The following is a 5643-nucleotide window of genomic DNA, read 5'->3' as shown; positions in this document are numbered from 1 at the left end:
AGCAGCTTTAGACGCCAACGGACTCAGGACTTACAAAGTTTTGGTGGTGTTTTGTGTGGCAGCAGCAAATGGCCTCTCGGAGACCCAAGAAGGCGGTCTCACTTCAAGCTTCTGTGCCAGGCCCTTGTCAATCAATAACTATGCCTATCATGCACATAAAATCGATGGATTCCGAGAGAGAGGAGACAGCCATCAAGTTTCGAGGTTTATTGAGTACTGGCTCATATACAATATGCTTGGGATGTGAGACAAGCCCTTACACAGCATTTTTTTTTTTGAATGTCAGTTACAGAGAAAGAGAGGGGTGAGAAGAGGTCTTCCATCTGCTGGTTCACTCCCCAAATGGCCAAAACAACTGGAGCAGGGCCAGGTTGAAGCCAGGAACCAGGAGCTTCCTCCTGGTCTCCCATATGGGTGCAGGAGCCCAAGCACTTGGGCCATCTTCCACTGCGTTCCCAGGCTCATTAGCAGGGAGCTGGATCAGAAGAGGAGCAGCCAGGACTCAAACCGGTGGCACCCATGTGGATGCCAGCACTGCAGGCAGCAGCTTTACCCACTACCTACAGCGCCGGCCCCCTTACAGCATCTTAGAAACTGCTAGGCAGCCACAGCCCAGCAGAATGTGGTCATCTTTCCCTCAGCCACCGCTGCTTTTTCAAGTCACAAAAGAAACACAGGACCATTACTTGAAGCAGCTGTGAAGACACTTCCCCCTGGGTCCTCGCCCACAGCTGGGTACCACCTACCTCATCCTCGCCTCGCCCGCCATCAGCACCTGCTCCGAGAGGCAGAGACACTGACAGGTGCAGGATCCGGAGAGAGAACGAGGCAAAACCCGAAGGAGGCAGCCGGCCCGGGTGGGAAAGTCTTCCTTCATTCAGAATACGTGCTGGGCCCTGTGGGAAAGGGAAGCTGAGTGCAGCCAGCTCCACACACACCCTGAGAGAGACGAAAGGCGGGAAAATGGGGGTGCGACAAAGAAGAGGGGAGGACCTACAGAAAGGCTAAGGTCTCCAAACCGCCCCAGGCCCACCACTCCCCAGTCCACAGGCCGCCCGGCACCCCGGAACCCTCCCTGCCAGCACCACGTTGGGCTCAGCCCTGCTCCCCTCGGGCTCTGCATCGGTTCTGGTGAGGCCTGGGGTCGGGGAGGTTCTCCGGGGCAGGGCCCGGCGGGAGCAGAAGGACTGAGGGAGGTGGGATAGGCCAGAGCCCGGGAGGAAAGCCGGGTGGGCAGTGGCAGCAGGGTCAGGCCTGCTGGGGCAGGGAGGTGGAGTCTGGACTCTGAGCTTGGCGGGAGGGTGAGCAGGTGTCCTGGGGGTGTGCAGACCGGGGAAGGAGGAGTTCCTGATCAGCTGGAGGGGGTGGGGCCTCACCTGTAGCCATTCGGGGGTTAGTCTCAGATACAGGGAGAGAGAACCTCCACTCAGGAGGCTTCACACTGAGGATAGAGGGACCAGCACTGTGGCACAGTGGGTTAAGCCACAACCTGCAACGCCAGCAGCCCATGTGAGTCCCGGCTGCTCCACTCCCCATCTGGCTCTCTGCTAATCCAACCTGGGAAAGCAGCAGAGGATGGCCCAGGTGGTAGGGCTCCTGAACCCACCTGGGAGATCCAGGTGGAGTTCCAGACTCCTGGCTTCAGCCAGATCTAGCCCTGGCTGCTGTGACCATATTGGGAGTGAACCAGCAATGGAAGCTCTCTCTCTCTCTCACTCTCTCTCTCTCTCTCACACACACAAAACAACAAATCTTTTTTAAAAATTAGGATAGATGGGGCCGGCACCGTGGCTCACTTGGTTAATCCTCCGCCTGTGGCACCGGCATCCCATATGGGCACTGGGTTCTAGTCTCAGTTGCTCCTCTTCCAGTCCAGCTCTCTGCTGTGGCCCAGGAGGGCAGTGGAGGATGGCCCAAGTGCTTGGGCCCTGCACCCGCATGGGAGACCAGGAAGAAGCACCTGGCTCCTGGCTTCAGATCAGCTCAGCGCCGGCTGTAGCAGCCACTTGGGGAGTGAACCAACGGAAGGAAGACCTTTCTCTCTGTCTCTCTCTCTCCTCACTGTCTATAACTCTACCTGTCAAATAAAAAATAAATAAATAAATAAAATAATAAAAATTAGGATAGAATCCTTGGTCCTCCAAGCTCTCCCAAAATACTGCACTAGGACCCACCCACATGTCCCATCACATCAACCCCAGAAGTCAAGCTAAAAAGGCAGGGTGGGTTCGGGCTCCTCCAGGTGCGCTTTCTGAGAAAGTCACTCAGCGTCCACAGCATCCGTGAACAGTGTGTGACAACCAAGTAGCATCACAGTGGGGAGGGGGTAACAAGGAAAAAAGATCAGTCCCTGCAGGCAGGCTTCTGTTCTCCAGGGTGGACACAAGTGACAAAGTGGGACGTTCTAGACCCTGAAACTCACGCCCCAAGGACGCTGTGTCCGCCTTCCCCAGATGGTAATTGCCAAACAAGGGTAAGACTGGTACTGTCAGGGAAGTGGACAAGCCAGCAGCCTGAGCAGGGGCTAGCCTCAGGGACAAGGGCTCTGCCTCGTCCCGAGAGGGCGGCCAATCCGGCAGACCCTCCACAGGGAGCGAGAAGGACCCAGCAACAGGGCGACGGGGCAGAGAGCAAGGAGAGAGGTAGGACCCGCAGAGGCAGAATCTACACTAACGACACCAGGACAGAACACTGAGAGCAGGGTGAAGAGCCCGCCACCACCAAGGGAGACCCGAGAATCCCCAGGGCATGGGCCCCTCAGTCGCGCAGGGGTGGCACTAGAGCCCCAAGTCCTCCCGGGCGAAGGCGACAGGCAGGCATGGGAGGCTGGCTGCAGGGCAGGCAGCGGGGCAGCATCTGGCTCTTTGATTTATGTCGCTTCCAACAGTCCTGGGCCGTCTCCCCTGCCTCAAGCTGGGATTTTCCCAGATGTGCACTGCTTCAGGGCAGGAGGGGCGGGCACGGGGGAGGGTCCCGTGTCCTTGCACGCGGGGCGGGGTGGGGGGCCCAGGAGCAATCCCTCGCCTTCTCTCCCCGTGCTGTTCAGTGCCTGCGGGGCGGAGGGTGGGAAATGCCCGGGCCCCCAGATAATCACCAGGTAATGAACAGAACTGGCTCGTGCCTGGGGGGGACTGCAGAGGAGGCAGAGTCGGGGTCGTAAATCTCCCGGGGAGAAGGGGGTGCAAGCTGGGGGGACTGACAGTTGGAGCCTATCCAGGTGATTCACAGCAAGTGTCTGAACCTTGAGGGGTAGGAGGGGGACAAGGAGAGGCTGGCAGGGGTGCGGCAGCCCCAGACAGGAGAGAGGCTGAGAGAGAGACAGAGACAGAAGCAAACAGGGAGAGAAGCAAAGCAAGGGACAGGAACAGGGCCGGGGGAGGCAGCCACTGGAGATGGAGGGGAGGGGAGGGGATGTGCACGAGACAGTGCAACTCACACAGACACGAGGGCACGAGGGACCCTCAGATGGACAGAGCCAGCAGGGGAGGGGGGACACAGCCGGGGACTGACGGTGAACATGACCCTGGAAAAATCCAGGCCAAAATGTGTTTGGAGTCAGAGAGAGACAGACAGACAGACAAACAGACCTGCCTGCCGGATGGATGGACAGGAAGGTGAGGGAGGCAAAGGAGGAACAAAGGAACCACGGAGGGTGGGAAGAGGGGGAGGGAGCGAGACAAAGAGAGAGAAGGAGGCGAGTGCTGAGAGGAGGGGGGAGCGAGGCCGGGGAGGGGATATATATTTTCTTTATGATCCTCTTCAATCTCACTCGCCCGCTCCTGAGCCATTCCCTCTCAGGTGCAGCTCAGGGGCGGATGTGCCCGGAAAGCTGATGGGGTGAAGCTGCAGCCACAGCTGCACCCAGGCGCTCTCCCAGCGCCAGCCCTGGGAGGGGGTGGATCTCAGAGACACCCCCACCCCCAGCCCGCGTGCAGACACAGCCCTACCTGCCGCACCCCCCCCCCCCCAGGCCTGCACTGCGGCCCTTGGCTTTCAGTGTGAATACAGCCTGGCACGGCCAGCCAAACAGGCAGATGAGCAAGGGAGGCAGGACGTGGTGAGAGCACTGGGGACAGACTGCGTAGGGCTCACTGAGACCTGAGGGCGTAAGGACTGGGGGGATGTCTGCATCTGTGAGCTAAATAAGCAGCATGCAACCCAGAAGCAAAATCAGGGGAGGGCGTCTGGCATACTGGGACCCCCGCACCCCACAGGGGAGTGCCTGGTTCAAGTCCCAGCTACTCCACACTTCCGATCCAGCTTCCTGCTAATGTACACCTGGGAGGCAGCAGGCGATGGCTCAAGTACTTGACTCCTGCTACCTACTGGGAGACCGGGATGGAGTTCCTGGCTCTTGGATTAGGCCTGGGCCCCTCTCAGCTGCTGCAGGCATTTGGGGAATGAACCATAAGATGGAAGACACTCTCTCTGAAATAAATGAAAATAAATAGAATTTTTTTAGAAAAAGCATAAGCAACACAGAAGACTAATGACTGTCCATCACCCTTGGGTCAACAATTCAGACACCTCCTGAGCTGTCACATTGAGTGGCAGCCCCACCCCCAGTCTGAACCCTTTTTCCTAAGAGCTTTATGGCCCCAGCTCTGCCTTTAAGCAACACCCCACTAACAAGCCCCCACAATGAGACCGAGGCATAGAATCCGGAGAGAAGTGTGCACGCACGGAGCCAGGCTTTAACAGGCCAGTTAGGGAGCAAGCAGCAAGTTCTTAGAAGACCTGAGACGGCATGGCAACCTGAACCCTGCCCCCTCCCCTCGCCCTGGCTTCCCTGAGTCTGAGGGAGCAGCCGAGCACTGCAAAGACCGGCCAAGGCAGGCCCTAAGAACATCAACACGGGTAAGCTAAAAGGGAATGGCTCCCCACTAGCCTGCTGGACGCGCAACCCAGACCCAACAGCCTGGGAGTCTTGCATCTGGAGCCCAGGAGTCCCTGTAGCAGCGGGAAGGGCTTTAACGCTGGCTTAAGGCCTCGGGGCTAAACTGAGGTTGCCCGCCACCCCTTCCTACAGCCATCCCAAAGTGGTGTGTGGGTGGAAGGCCACCAGGGGGCAGGATCAGAGGAACTTCACAAGCCAGGGACAAGGACAGATCCCCAGCGTCCCTGGAAGCAGCCATGTAGGTCAGTACATCCGGAACAGGGGCCACAGTTCAGCAACCCGAGCCCCAGACCAGCTGCAGGAGCCCCCCGCCCCCACCCCGCGTCCCCTACCTCTGCCCCAGGGCGGTTTTCGAGCCTTGCCCTGGATGCTCTGCAATCCCAGCGTCGGCCGCTAGGGGGTGTCGTCCACAGCCAGGCTGGGCAGAGGCAGGAGACCGGAAGGCAATCGATCAGAGTCGCCCTGGCAACCGGGCTGAGCCCGAGACAGACAGCACGTCGATAATGAAATCATCGTTAAATGACTCCAAGCCCTAATTAATAATCCAGGCCAACCGAGGCCATGCCTGGCTGGGGTCGGGGGAGGGGATGGCATTGCTGGAGGAGCACTGGAAGCTTCCAGACAATTAATCAATTAATCCACTCAATAATTGGCTCCTTTGTCCTCTGCCGGGACCCCTCCCCCACCTGGTCCACCTCTGACGCGGGAGAGGGTAAGAGACGCAGGGCTCATAGTTCACAAGGGCC

At 58.6% G+C, this 5643-nt stretch overlaps 1 long non-coding RNA gene across 2 annotated transcripts; it reads right to left on the bottom strand.

Annotated features, from left to right (window-relative positions):
* Window positions 1-205: 205 nt before the first annotated feature.
* On the bottom strand, window positions 206-5367 carry LOC127491020 (uncharacterized). Of its 2 annotated transcripts, XR_007919471.3 has the most exons (4): window positions 5230-5367; window positions 4327-4428; window positions 747-896; window positions 206-475 (listed from the first exon to the last, which is right to left on the bottom strand). It is a non-coding gene; the product is annotated as an uncharacterized LOC127491020 (long non-coding RNA). The 2 variants fall into 2 exon arrangements; XR_016216771.1 differs by lacking the exons at window positions 4327-4428; window positions 5230-5367 and adding an exon at window positions 1797-2090.
* Window positions 5368-5643: the final 276 nt, after the last annotated feature.

The sequence above is a fragment of the Oryctolagus cuniculus genome, chromosome 11 (genome assembly GCF_051225735.1).
Source record: "Oryctolagus cuniculus isolate XC-2025 breed Fujian yellow rabbit chromosome 11, ASM5122573v1, whole genome shotgun sequence".
NCBI lineage: Eukaryota > Metazoa > Chordata > Mammalia > Lagomorpha > Leporidae > Oryctolagus > Oryctolagus cuniculus.
The sequence above is the reverse complement of the archived record's forward strand: the minus strand, read 5'-3'. Positions and strand labels throughout refer to the sequence as shown.